At 46.5% G+C, this 13935-nt stretch overlaps 1 protein-coding gene across 1 annotated transcript in view; it reads right to left on the bottom strand.

Annotated features, from left to right (window-relative positions):
* LOC144782680 (galectin-3-like) overlaps positions 1-13935 on the bottom strand; it is a 280888-nt gene that overhangs the window by 247794 nt on the left and 19159 nt on the right. The gene's annotated exons all lie outside the window — the stretch shown is intronic.

Here is a 13935-nt window from a genome sequence, read left to right as displayed (position 1 = left end):
GACAGCCTTATATACTTTTGTGCTGGAATAAGCGTAGGTGGGAATGAATACACAGATCAGCAACTGCCAAGGATGATGAATGATCCCAGGACGGACCCACGTACTAGTCAGGACGAGTCACTCTGGAAATATGTATATTTGGCATGCAGAACGCAAATATAAAGGTTACTCACTAAACCCCATCAGTCATCAATAATCTTGTGATACACAGAATAAAGCAGAACTATGCATAACTTGTGCCAAGTATAAACATAGGCGGGCCTGTGGTTACAGAGTCAGGCGCTCACTTGATTACTCATCCGGATATGGAACAAAAGGTTATGTCTCCTGTGTCAACAGTAATTTATCACCATCAGCAGTGTTTAGTTAACTGTAATACATTGGCAGTAGTTAGGTAGGAAAGTTAAACAAATGAGTCATTGACCTTTAAGCAATGCACCCTGCTCTACTTGTGTGTCATAAAGCAGAGTACAAACATATGCTCTGGGGTCGATCGATGTATCATCGTTTCTTTGTGCAGATGAAGTGGCCATGTTATATGTGCTGAGGTGGCAGGCTAGAGAAAACTTAACTCAAAATGGCTGCTGGAAAATACAAAATGGAGGAGCTTTCGTCCATTACAAAACTGTATTTTCACAAGAGCAAGGATGCAGAAGTGGGAGGTTACATAGATACTGTCCTCAATAGTTATGTACTGTGCTTTCAATTTGCTACTTGTACTCTGTGACCCAACTTTCGGCTCAATCACTTTGTGTTATTAATAAGGAGCATTGGTTACAGACTATGTCTTTCTTTCTTCATATAGTTGCTCCTTCCAAATCAACAACAAGGAGGGAGCAGGCTAGATTGGCCCGGCAACGGAGGCTGGAGGCCACAGTCGCCGAGTATCGGCGGCTGGTGGCCCTGGAGGAGGAGGAGGACACGCAGTCGAGCGGGGCAACATCTTCGACTGTGACCACTGCATCCTCCTCCGTGACTAAGCCAGCGGGACCGAGCCGGGCTAAGAAAGCCGACCGCCACCGCCAAGCAACCGAAATACCAGCTGCCCCCCACAGGAGCTGCAAGGAACGCCAACGCCGCCTACGAGTCCGCATGTCCAACCTGGAGCAGGAGGTCCTGAGGTATAAGACCTTGGTTAAGGGCCTCCGCTCCGAGCTTGCCACCCTCCGCAAGGAGTATGATGCCCATGCCGCATCATGCACCAGCACCAGCACCCTCCAGTAGTGGAGTGTCCCTTGCCCTTTTTTTATAGACTTTTGGGGGGTGGGATTTGGGAGTTGGGATCGTTTTGGGACGTTTCAGAGACAATCGTTGGGGTTAGGGTGGGTGAGGGAGATTATTTTGTTAGGGATAAATAAATATATTTTTCAACTGTATCTGACCATACCTGTTTTTTACTGCTTTTCAGTCTGGTGGGTGGGGGGCGGGGGTGTAACAGTAACTTTGTTTTCCTGAACAGTCGTAGGACTTTAGTAGTACAACCGTCAATCTCTTGTCTACTCCGAAATAATACTCCATTATACTACCTCCCACCAAACGCTTATCTTACCTGTAATTTGTGTTAGAAATTAGGGCTAGGCCCAGGGCTGGCTCCAGGTGAAATGGGGATTAACGTTGTCATTCCTGGGCGGGTGACATTTCCTCATTGCGGTGGTACTAGTGGTGTGACACAGTGGCAGTTGCATGCCTATGGAAAAAAAGAAAACGAAACCTTGTTTGTACTCCTTACTGTAGCATTACAACGGTTACGGTACGATCGAGAAAATAGCAGGTGACAGTACACTAGAACAGTGCCATAATGTAGCCTAACAAATGGTAAAGTATTGCAAGTATAACTAGTACTTGCGTTGAATTTATTTGACATTGGCTACTACTACTAGAAGATATAGTACTGAAGCTGAGTAAGTCTAGAAGATATCCTCGTATTCCTTCACCAGCCTGTTGCTGCTATCACCTTATCCTCCCCAGCAAGTGTGTGGAATTATTGATGTCATTTTAGTCAGACATCAAGCAAAACAACACAGCCCGGGGGAAGAGGGTTAGGGTTTGTAAAATGGATGGGAATGGGGGTTTCTTTTTGGGTAGGTTTTGTTGAGAGAAGAAAAAAAAAGCAGAGCATGGACAAACAATAATTGAAGATACAGAGTTTACAGACAATCTTTGGTTACAAACTAAAGGTAAGCACATGCAGTCACACTCATAGAATAAAAGACAACAATGGATACTGTATCTGTATTGCGTATGTTGTTGGAGTTGTCCTGTTGAAATTGGTAAGTAAGTTGCATGCAGCAAACAATTCCTCTTATTGGCGGCACTCCTCCATTCCAGCTGACGCTTCGTCCATCAATGTGGTGGTGACCACTGACAGAAGAGACACCCTGTCCACTGCCTGCCTGGCGGATGTTGACTGAAACCCGGCCTGTAATTATTGAACGGAAAACAGGAAGTGCTATTACAATACCACTGATAAATAAATAAAAGGTATGTACGCTGTGTGGTTCAAAAAGTGACACTTTGATTTCCCTAATAGACAGTACAATATTTTTGAAATTGCGTGCTCTGTCTGAGTCACCTTTTTAAGGATCAATAAGTATGGCCAAAATATTATAGCGGATCTTTCCCCTCAAGGTGGGTGTACTACTGTGTTTTAGAACAAAATTTGACCTTCCCAGCAATGCTCCCACCAAGACCCTTACTAAAGCCAGTCGCAAAAATGTAGAAGAACCCAATCATATCTCCAAAAACGATGCCTAGCAGAAAAATGGTTACAAAACGTACTTTGAAAGTAACAGTAGACCCAAATACAGACCGTGGATTGTATTCAAACCACTTGCCTGCAAGCAAAAGTATCCATAGCCAGCATCGCTCCAACAGTGCTCTACAACAACAGAACCGCGTTGCAATAGAACCCCCCTAAACACATGCAATCCTGCTGCTAGGGCTAACCCTAACGAACCCTAACTTACAAAAAGTGCCAAAACTGGTGTTTCCTTATGGATTTTGTCCAACAAACTTCTAGCCGGTATTAGACCTTCCCAGGAATGCCCCAGGCAAGACCCGCCAACCCACCCGCAAAAAAACACGCGACAACACCCCCAAACAGCGAAAAAGCTAAATCTCATACTTACAATATCTCTCGGCCTTCGGTCCAAAGTAACGCGCTGTGCAGCTAGGTCATCATCAATCATCATAACTCCTGTTTTCCACCACGGATTTCCTGAAAAGCAAATGCAATCAAGATTAGACTGTCGCAGCAGTGCTTCGACAGAGACCCCGGCCGCAACCCACCCACGAACAGCAGGAAGCCCCCCAAAACGCTACATTGAGCAAGATGTCTGAAGAAATGGCAAAAAAAAGGCTTTTCCTTAAGGATTTTGTCCAAAACACTTCTATCCGGCATTAGACCTTCCCAGGAATGCCCCAGCCAAGACCCGCCAACCCACCCGCAAAAAAACACGCGACAACACCCCCAAACAGCGAAAAAGCTAAATCTCATACTTACAATATCTCTCGGCCTTCGGTCCAAAGTAACGCGCTGTGCAGCTAGGTCATCATCAATCATCATAACTCCTGTTTTCCACCACGGATTTCCTGAAAAGCAAATGCAATCAAGATTAGACTGTCGCAGCAGTGCTTCGACAGAGACCCCGGCCGCAACCCACCCACGAACAGCAGGAAGCCCCCCAAAACGCTACATTGAGCAAGATGTCTGAAGAAATGGCAAAAAAAAGGCTGTTCCTTATGGATTTTGTCCAAAACACTTGTATCCGGTATTAGACCTTCCCAGGAATGCCCCAGGCAAGACCCGCCAACCCACCCGCAAAAAAACACCCGACACAACACCCCCAAACAGCGGAAAAGCTAAATCTCATACTTACAATGTCTCTCGGCCTTCGGTCCAAACGCGGCGCTGTGCAGCTAGGTCGTCATCATCATCAATCATCATAACTCCTGTTTTCCACCACGGATTTCCTGAAAAGCAAATGCAATCAAGATTAGACTGTCGCAGCAGTGCTTCGACAGACACCAAAAATTACACACAAACCCCCGGAACCCCGCCAAAGAGCACCTCAAAGGCAAGCAAGTCAGCAAAAACGGCAAGAAATTTCCACCTCATATTTGGTCCAAAACACTTTTGTCCATTATTAGAGCTTCACAGCAATGGGCCCAAAACCGTCAACTCACCCGCAAAGAAGTACAACACCCCCACAAGTGCTGAGTCTTTCTTCATTGTGCGTAATCCAGCACTCTGCTTGGAGGGAAATCGCAGTCTGGAGGAGGAGGATAGAGGAGCATGTTCTTCAGAACTTGTGAACCTGAGGAATGTAGACTGCGGCACCTTCAAATCAATAAGCAAACAAGTGAAGACAGTTCTGATGATGGTCTTGTTTTTGGGATTAGGTGATTAAAGTTTGAATTAAATTAACTGTGCAAAACAAAGAAAGAGAGACACAAAGCACACAGGAATAAAAGTGAATAAGGACGAAAAAGAAAGTTCTTGATTGATTGTCTCATTTTCAGGGCTCGGTGTCAGGGAATAAGAACAAGATTTCGTCATCATACTCTGCGAATTCAGGCTGGATGAGGTCAGTGGCACCGAACAGAGAAAAAATCCCCTCATCTACGTTGCTGTCCTCCTCGTCTTCATGCGGCGTGCTTTCTCGTACTTTGTAATCTGGTGGTATGAGGTGCTGATTCATCTTGATCATTGTCAGCCGCTCCACATTTTTGGGCGAGAGGCGGCTCCGTTTGGGAGTTACAATGCCACCAGCAGCACTGAAAACACGTTCAGAAGACACACTTGCGAGTGGGCAAGACAAATAGTTTATAGCCAGGTTGTAGAGCTGTGGCCACAATTGTTTTTTGCCATGCCAATACTGCAATGGCTCCTCATTAAGAAAGACCACTGTTGAGTCATTCAGATAGTCCTGCACCATCGACTCAAGGTCATCAACTGTTCCTCCACTTTGCTTACTTTTTGCTGTGCTGGCTGTGACATTTTTTCGAGAACCATACCCCATCAAACTTAGCCAATCCTCCTCCCCAGCCACTGTTAGTGTTGTCATTGTGTGTGGTGCAGATGATCCAGTTGCCGGTGTCTTTAACGGCTGAGAGGTCACTTGTGCCCCAGCCACAGGTGCAGAAGTGGATTCTTGTGACTGCGGATGGCCTGCTGATGCTGATGCTGATGTACTGGCTTCTCCTTCAATAACCTGCCGTTCTTTTTCAAACCTCTTGGCTGACCAGGCTAACCAATGTTTGTACTTTTGAACATCTGCATCAGCGAAAGGAAAGAATGCGTTGTCTGCCAGCGCCTTTTTGTAGCGTGGATCCAGAATAGTAGCACAAATGTAATGCTGATCTGAGTTGATGTTTTTAAGACGTTCATCACCACGTAGGCGATGTAATAATTTCTCAGACAAAATGAAATGGGTTTTTTTTTTTCATCTTTTTGAAACTCAGAAGAAACCGCCATCAGTTGGTGCTCCAGTATGCACAACAATGGGATAGCTTTTCCCAAATTACAGTCCTCCTGGCTGACTGCACGCGTGAAGAACTCAAAAGGACGAAGCATGTCTGTCAGGCTTTTAACTATGGCCCATTGCGCCTTACTCATCCGCAGGTCCTCCTTCTGAGATGTAGCCTCTGTCAAGAAATAGTGATCGAGTACCGTATACTGCTCATACAGACGCTCAAGCATGTAGAAGGTTGAGTTCCAACGTGTTGCCACCTCCTGGATGAGTGCTTTCACTGGCATTCCACGTTCAAGTAGCAGTCTCCGCAGATGCTTCCGGGCCTTAAAAGAATGGCTGAAATGGTTGCACATTTTGCGGCAGGTGGCCATTACCTCGAACGCTGGACTCTCTTTATCACTCAAGAATTTTTGAACTACCAGGTTGATACAGTGCGCCAAACACGGCACTCTAACATGGTCACCCTTCAACATGGCCTTAACTACATTGGCGCCATTATCCGTGGAAACATAACCAATCTTGCGTTTTAGGGGGGATAGCATTGTCAAGACCTTTTTGTCAAACTCTTCCAAAAGGTTTTCTGCTGTGTGACTTTTCTCCAAGCCAAACATGGCTAGTGTTGCATGTTTCCGAGCAGCTTTGAAAACTTCGTCCGGGTAAACACCTGCGTTTAGCTTTGCTATAACACCTGAAAAAGAGACCCAGTGTGCAGTGATGCACATGTAATCATCGCCTGGGCCACTGGTCCACATGTCTGTTGTCAGATGTATTGTGTGAACAGCACTCTTCTGCAAAGCTGCCCCAATCGCCTGCAGCACATCTTCATGTAGTGCTGGAACCGCAACTCTGGCAAAATAGAACCGGCTCGGAACCTTCCATTTAGGGCAGAGCGTTGCCACTAATTCAAGAAAACCTACCGCTTCTACAAAAGAAAAAGGTAGAAGGTCCACAGCTAGCACTTTAGCCAGCTTAGTGTTATACAGACGCGTCAGTGGGTGGTTGCGTTCATATGGCACGTCTGAAGTAAGCATTGTTCTAATGTTGCCCTGGACCAAGCATTTACGGGCTGATAATGACTTCGTTGACCCAATTTTGCTCGCTGGTGAACTTTTGTGCGTTGGTGTCTCACTCGCTCCAACACTCTTAGTGTGCCTCACATTGGGTGTGCTGCTGACAGGGGTACTGGGTGTAAGGGAAGTGTTTGACACGTCTTCTTCCTGCTCGTCATCATCAGATGAAACATCAACGTTTCCTTGAATTTGGCCTTTCTTGATCGCATCTAGGTGCGCAAACCATTTGACAGTGTGCTGTCTCCTAAGATGACCTCTCTGGCCTCCGGTACCATAGTTGGTACCTGGCTTACCACGACTAACTGCTTGCTTACAAATGGTACAAATGGTACAAATGGCAAACTTTTGATTTTTTGGACAAACAGTAAAGAAGTCCCAAACTGGGGACTTGAAGTGTCTGTGGGACATGGAGGAGGCGGCGATACTGGTGGTGGTGGTCATGAAGCTAATGCCAGATGAAGTGGAGGATGTGGATTGCCCAACTTTTGTACGTTTTGCACTTTCACCGCCACTAATTAAGGTCGAGATTGACGGAGGTCTCTTCTTGCCAGAAAGAAATATGGAAGCGGGACGAGTTGGTGTACTACTTAACTCCAATGATTGTGGTGTTTCCACTGCCTCCTCATCGACAACATCATCATCACGCTCAGCAGCTCTTCGGGCTAGGGTCAAAATGTCTGTTTGCTGCATGCCCGCTGGGGCTGCAGTGACCTTTATGATGACTGGGTCGTCGTTGGCGGAGTCTTCATCAGCAGCAGTATCCGCCACTTCTTGTTGAGACTCATCACACTCCATAACTCTGAGACTTTGGACGAGCTTCCTTTTACGCTTAACTACCTTTGTTTGTTCCCAAGTTTGATCCGTATCATCAGAAGGAGGTGTGCTTGAAGAGGATGTAGACACCACCCTTGATCTCTTCCTTGCTAGGGGTGTGGAAGACAATGAAGGATCATCAGGAGGAGTGGCTTCCTCAAATGATACCTCGCCTTGATTGTCGATTTCCTGATGTGCCCCTACTTCGGGAGGAACAACTATTGTGGGCACTTGTTGTGACCCTCCATGCACCTCTGCTTGCGCATCTCCTTGCGCTGCCTCTCCTTCCACATGTACTTGGGCTTGTACTTGCACATGTGATTGTTGTTGCCGCTGTGGTTGTTCAACACTCGTCAGATGAGCTACAACAACCTGTGTTGATTGAGGGACATTGCTGCTGCTTTCTTGCGATGAGCCAACATCACTGGTCGATGGTGATTGAAGAAGTATACTGGCTGCCTCTGCAGCACTCAAGGGCTTGGACTTAAGTTGGCGTGGTGGTGGTGGTGGCACTGAGCCCAATGGAGCGGGGGTGCTGCTGCCAGCTTGGTCCCCAGCAGATCCCGCTGCAGCTGCTGCAGGCATACTTTTTTTTTTTACTCACAAAAAAAGAGGCGGGCGGCACACCAGTGTCCTTGGTAACTTGCTTCTTCTGCTCCTTACTGGCACCTTTCTTGCTAGAGGAGCTACGGGTTACTTTTTTTGGGGCCATCTTCTTCAGAGCAGGTCAGCAGGCAGCAGTTGCACGAGTTGCAGAGGGTTCTGTGTCCAGGCGTGACGTTATGCTGCACACACCGCTGCAGGACTTCTTCCTGGCACTGGTGGTTCTATTGAGTCTTCTTGTGCACCTAAAAGCAATGGAAGACAGAGGAACATCAGTTCAGTTATACACCCCAAAAAATCGACAAAACACAGAAAAATGAGCACAATCCCATGCCATCTATGATGTTTACATTGAAGACACCCCACAGAAAGACTAGGGACATGCAAGTATGCAACACTCACTACCCCTGGGCATAAGGGATGAAAAGTAGGCAAAATAAGTGCAGGCCTCAGACACTGCCTCTCCTCAAAATGGCCCCCTTACACCCCAAGCACATGTTGCCTGTACCAGCCAGCACTCAAGATGGCCACCACCACCACCCACATGGCCAGTCCACATCAACAGTACACCCCCAAAAAACAGAAAAACAGCCAGAAATCACCACAATCCAATGCCATCCATGATGTTTACATCAAAGAGAGTGAGACAACACCACAGGCACACTCAGTCCATGCACCACCACCACCCCTGGGCAAGCAAAAGGCCACACCAGCAGCCCCCCAAAAACGACAAAAAACAATAAAATAAGCACAATCCCAGCCCATCCATGGCCTCAATTATGTTTAAATTCAAGAAGACATCCCACAGAAAGACTAGGCCCATGCAACACTCACCACCCCTGGGCAAAGGGCCACACCAGCAGGCCCAAAAAAACGACAAAAACCAATAAAATCTGCACAATCCCAGCCCATCCATGGCCTCAATGGTGTTTAAATTCAAGAAGACACCCCACAGAAAGACTAGGCCCATGCAACACTCACCACCCCTGGGCAAAGGGCCACACCAGCAGGCCCAAAAAAACGACAAAAAACAATAAAATCTGCACAATCCCAGCCCATCCATGGCCTCAATGGTGTTTAAATTCAAGAAGACACCCCTCAGAAACACTAGGCCCATGCAACACTCACTACCCCTGGGCATAAGGGATGAAAAGTAGGCAAAATAAGTGCAGGCCTCAGACACTGCCTCTCCTCAAAATGGCCCCCTTACACCCCAAGCACATGTTGCCTGTACCAGCCAGCACTCAAGATGGCCACCACCACCACCCACATGGCCAGTCCACATCAACAGTACACCCCCAAAAAACAGAAAAACAGCCAGAAATCACCACAATCCAATGTCATCCATGATGTTTACATCAAAGAGAGTGAGACCACACCACAGGCACACTCAGTCCATGCACCCCACCCCTGGGCAAGCAAAAGGCCACACCAGCAGCCCCCCAAAAACGACAAAAAACAATAAAATAAGCACAATCCCAACCCATCCATGGCCTCAATTATGTTTAAATTCAAGAAGACACCCCACAGAAAGACTAGGCCCATGCAACACTCACCACCCCTGGGCAAAGGGCCACACCAGCAGGCCCAGAAAAACGACTAAAAACAATAAAATCTGCACAATCCCAGCCCATCCATGGCCTCAATGGTGTTTAAATTCAAGAAGACACCCCTCAGAAACACTAGGCCCATGCAACACTCACTACCCCTGGGCATAAGGGATGAAAAGTAGGCAAAATAAGTGCAGGCCTCAGACACTGCCTCTCCTCAAAATGGCCCCCTTACACCCCAAGCACATGTTGCCTGTACCAGCCAGCACTCAAGATGGCCACCACCACCACCCACATGGCCAGTCCACATCAACAGTACACCCCCAAAAAACAGAAAAACAGCCAGAAATCACCACAATCCAATGCCATCCATGATGTTTACATCAAAGAGAGTGAGACCACACCACAGGCACACTCAGTCCATGCACCACCACCACCCCTGGGCAAGCAAAAGGCCACACCAGCAGCCCCCCAAAAACGACAAAAAACAATAAAATAAGCACAATCCCAGCCCATCCATGGCCTCAATTATGTTTAAATTCAAGAAGACACCCCTCAGAAACACTAGGCCCATGCAACACTCACTCACCACCCCTGGGCAAAGGGCCACACCAGCAGGCCCAAAAAAACGACAAAAACCAATAAAATCTGCACAATCCCAGCCCATCCATGGCCTCAATGGTGTTTAAATTCAACAAAACAGTTGTATCATGCACCCATAACCAACCCTGGTCCTACTGGATACTGTGGCTACCCACAATATAATTTATTTAATTTTCTGAAAAAGTTCCAAAATTGTACTTGCAGCAACTGTAATGCCCCAAACAAACTTACTTGTGAAAGTTGATTTCTAATCCAAAAGTGATCCAAAGACAGTCAAAAAGGCCTCAAATCCAAATATCCAGCAGCACCCACAAAAAGTAATCCTTCCAGCTCCAGATCCAAATGAAAGTGACCAGGAGATGGACAAAGCACTGGGAGGAGCCTGCTGGACAGGAACAGGAAGTTGGAGACTGTGGGGCACTTCCTTCCTCCCCCCCCCCCAAAATGGACTCCTTGCAAAAAAAAAGGCCATGCAAATGTCAACCTGAGGAGTGATTCTGATAAAAATCATAATTTTCTGAAGGTTTATCCTGTTTGCTGGTGATTTTCTTGTGCGAAATTGCAAAATCTCTATTTCGCAAGTGCGAGATTGTTCCTTTCCGCCGCAACTACGTGTTCGCAATTGCGAACTCTCGCGAGGTGTGCTGTGCAAGGTGGCAAGCCGCGAGTACGTATTCGCGGGCGACAAACTCCCGCGGGAACACGCAGCAAGATCTAAAATGGCGCGTCACTCGCAAAGAAAAACAACTCGGCAAACGCTAAAATGACGGAAAGTGAACGCCGTGCACCACGCCGCGCGCCGCAACCAAGCAAAAAATCCGCCGCGAGCGGATTCACGGATTTTCGACAAATTCGCGAGAGTTCGCGGATTGCGAATTTGCCGAAAATCCGAAAAATCCGCGATCGGAGCGGATTTTACGCCCATGCTTAGTTTTAATTCCTAACAGATTTTCTGGACACGACTTCGTAAGTAACAGATCAGTAGTGCGGGACAATGGACCTACTTCTAGAGTAACTGGCTTAGATATCTCGTTTACAATAGGCTTTCCTGAAAATCCAAGGGAAACATTTCTAGAGCCTGAGAGCGGAGCCCCTGGAACTTCGGCGTGACTGATGGTCGTCCTACTTGCCCCTGTATCAATCAGAAACTTTCTGTCTTTCCCTAGTACTTGACTATGAACATAGGGACCTTCTTGATCTACAGGTATCTCGATGAGAGGCAAGCCTACCTCCCTCTCTAGGCTGTTTCATGAATATGGCTGATACTCTGGATACTCGGACTGTGCATACTGGTACATCTGCTGTGTAACATGCTGTGTTGCAGCAATAGGCTGCGGTGCTGGAACTGTCTGTTGTGCATTTTGTGGCTGAGAAATCTGTGAAACTTGTTCTTGTCTAGGCGGACGTGGTCTTTCTTTAGTCTTACCGGTAGCTATGTTGTGTTTCAGAACTGCACACTCGTTTATAAAATGACCTGGCTGTTTACAATAATTGCAGGTCCCTTTAACGGGAGCTGCAGGATGACTGGCTTGATTCGGACCCCTCTTCTGACTGTCTTGAGGAACAGATTGTGCAACTAGTACTTTCATTTTCGTGTCTTTCATACGTTTTCTTTCATGATCTTGCTCTTCTCTGATTCTATTCTGGTGATACTGAAGCATCTGTAACATTTGGGACGGGGTATTAGCTTGCCAGGTACTTTCGACTTTCAAAACTCGATTCTTAACTTGTGGACTTGAATTCTCGACTAATTTAGTAACAAAAAGATGAGGGTATGACTCGCTACTTGTCTTCAAGCCACTGTTAATACTAAAGCATTTCTCAAATCTAGAATAAAAATCACTAGTGTCTTCGTCTTGTTTCTGTTTACAGGCTGAGATTGCATCCCAGTCTTCCTTTTTAGTGGCTAATAATCTTGGCAAAACTTGTATTAACAGTTCTGGTAATTCTTTACATTTCTCTCCAAGACCGGTACCTGGTACTCGTGCCTTATCTTCGGCTTCTAGGACTGTCCAATCGATCTTTTTCTCTCCCACCTCCCATTCTTTTTCCTTGAGTTTTTCATATACCCCTGCGGGCAACAAGACCTTTAACATTTTAATTATATCTGGATACGTGTATTCTCCCATACGGAGCATGTCTTTTAATTCTCGGTGGAACCCTGCTGGATCTTTGTCATGACAGGGAATTAATTTCTTCATCTCTAAGAGTTCCATCTTTGTAATCGGAGTGTAAACAAACACTCGTTGCATTTCACCATCTGCTGTCCTGACTGGGTGTACTTCTCGTAACGGATTCTGTCTGTCTATGTAAAACGGTTTACTTTCTGGGGGTGAGACATGAACAAAATGCGGGTTCAGGAACGTTCTATATTTGTGGCGCTGTTCTAGAATGACACTAATTAAATCGGTACCTAAACCTTTCCATCTATACTGGAGTAACTCGTTCAGGACATCATGTAACGGACCTGGATCAGAATGTTGACCCTCATATAATGTAATGAGGTGCTGGATCATATACATACCCACCAGTCGTTGCTCGGCTGGGGGCAGTTTCAGAAACATTTGTGCCACTATTTCGTCTGGAAAAGTGGTAGAATCAGTAATCCATCGGACTGCTGATCGGGCTAGTTCTTGTTCATGCATAGTACTTAACTCACTGTAACCGATTCGTGATTTCAGAATGTGATCGGTAGCTTGAAATACTTGTTCCAGAGAACCTTGTTCTGGTGCTGGGTGATGAAAAACTGACTTGTGTTCTAGGCGTAAATGGCGGTCTGGAAATCTAGTTCTACCTACATACGCTATTCTGGCGGGATTCTCGTCCTCTACCTCTTCAGTAGAAGAGTCATTTTCTTTCTCGCTTACTTGTGCTGCTTTACGTTGTTCGTGTAACTTTATTATTTCCTTACGGATTCTCTTGTACATGCTCTCTATACTACTGATAGTTCTGTGTTTACCCTCGGCTATATTATCACTCCACCTTGTCAGGATTCTCATTTCGGCCGGATCTTTGGTCGGATAATCTTGTTCCCTTATTAAACAATTAATCAGAAACTTTAATAACATGAGCTGGATCTCAGCTTTCCTTTGAGACATGGCTTCGCCAATACTTTCTGGATCATCCCCTGTACGGATGAAACGATATATTCTGTCTAGATCTTCTTTCATATTCGGTAGGGTGTCCAAATACCCGGTCACCCGTCTTACACGGATCGAATATATAACTGTGCTATCATCACCTGCAACTGGATCATAGCGGCATTCAGTAAGAGCTCGTCGGATATCTGCAACGGACTTATATTTGGGCGTACGCTGTAACGCACGTTCATGTAACTCGACTAACGTTACACGTTGGTGTGGTGGCGGGGTACCAGGAGGACCTCCTCCTGCGGCCCCTAAACTAGAATCGTCGACTGATACTCTTCGTGCTGGCAGAGTGGCTGATGTGGCGGGAAGTTGTACTACGGGCTGGACCGGGGGTACCGTAACAGGTACTCCGGTGACTGGAGGAGCAGAATTTACATTATTTACAGGAGCTGGCGGAACAGGATTTGCATATTCTGGGACTGTGTCGTCCAAATAGGACGAAATAAAAATATCAGCTGCGGTCGGTTTGTGACGTAGCTTGGTCGGAACTAATGGTGGCGGAAAATTACTGGATGCCTCCGGGGTTGCTTTTGGCAAACCCTCGGCAAGAAGAGGATACATACCCTTAATGAGGGCATGCCTCTGTCTGTCTAACTGTTCGGTTTTAACTCGTTCACCTATTTCGATTAGTTCCCTTTCTTGGGCTCGTTCTAAGGATTCTCTACTTAATTCT

Source organism: Lissotriton helveticus, chromosome 9 (assembly GCF_964261635.1).
Source record: "Lissotriton helveticus chromosome 9, aLisHel1.1, whole genome shotgun sequence".
Classification (NCBI taxonomy): domain Eukaryota; kingdom Metazoa; phylum Chordata; class Amphibia; order Caudata; family Salamandridae; genus Lissotriton; species Lissotriton helveticus.
This window is presented reverse-complemented; position numbering and strand designations above follow the sequence as displayed.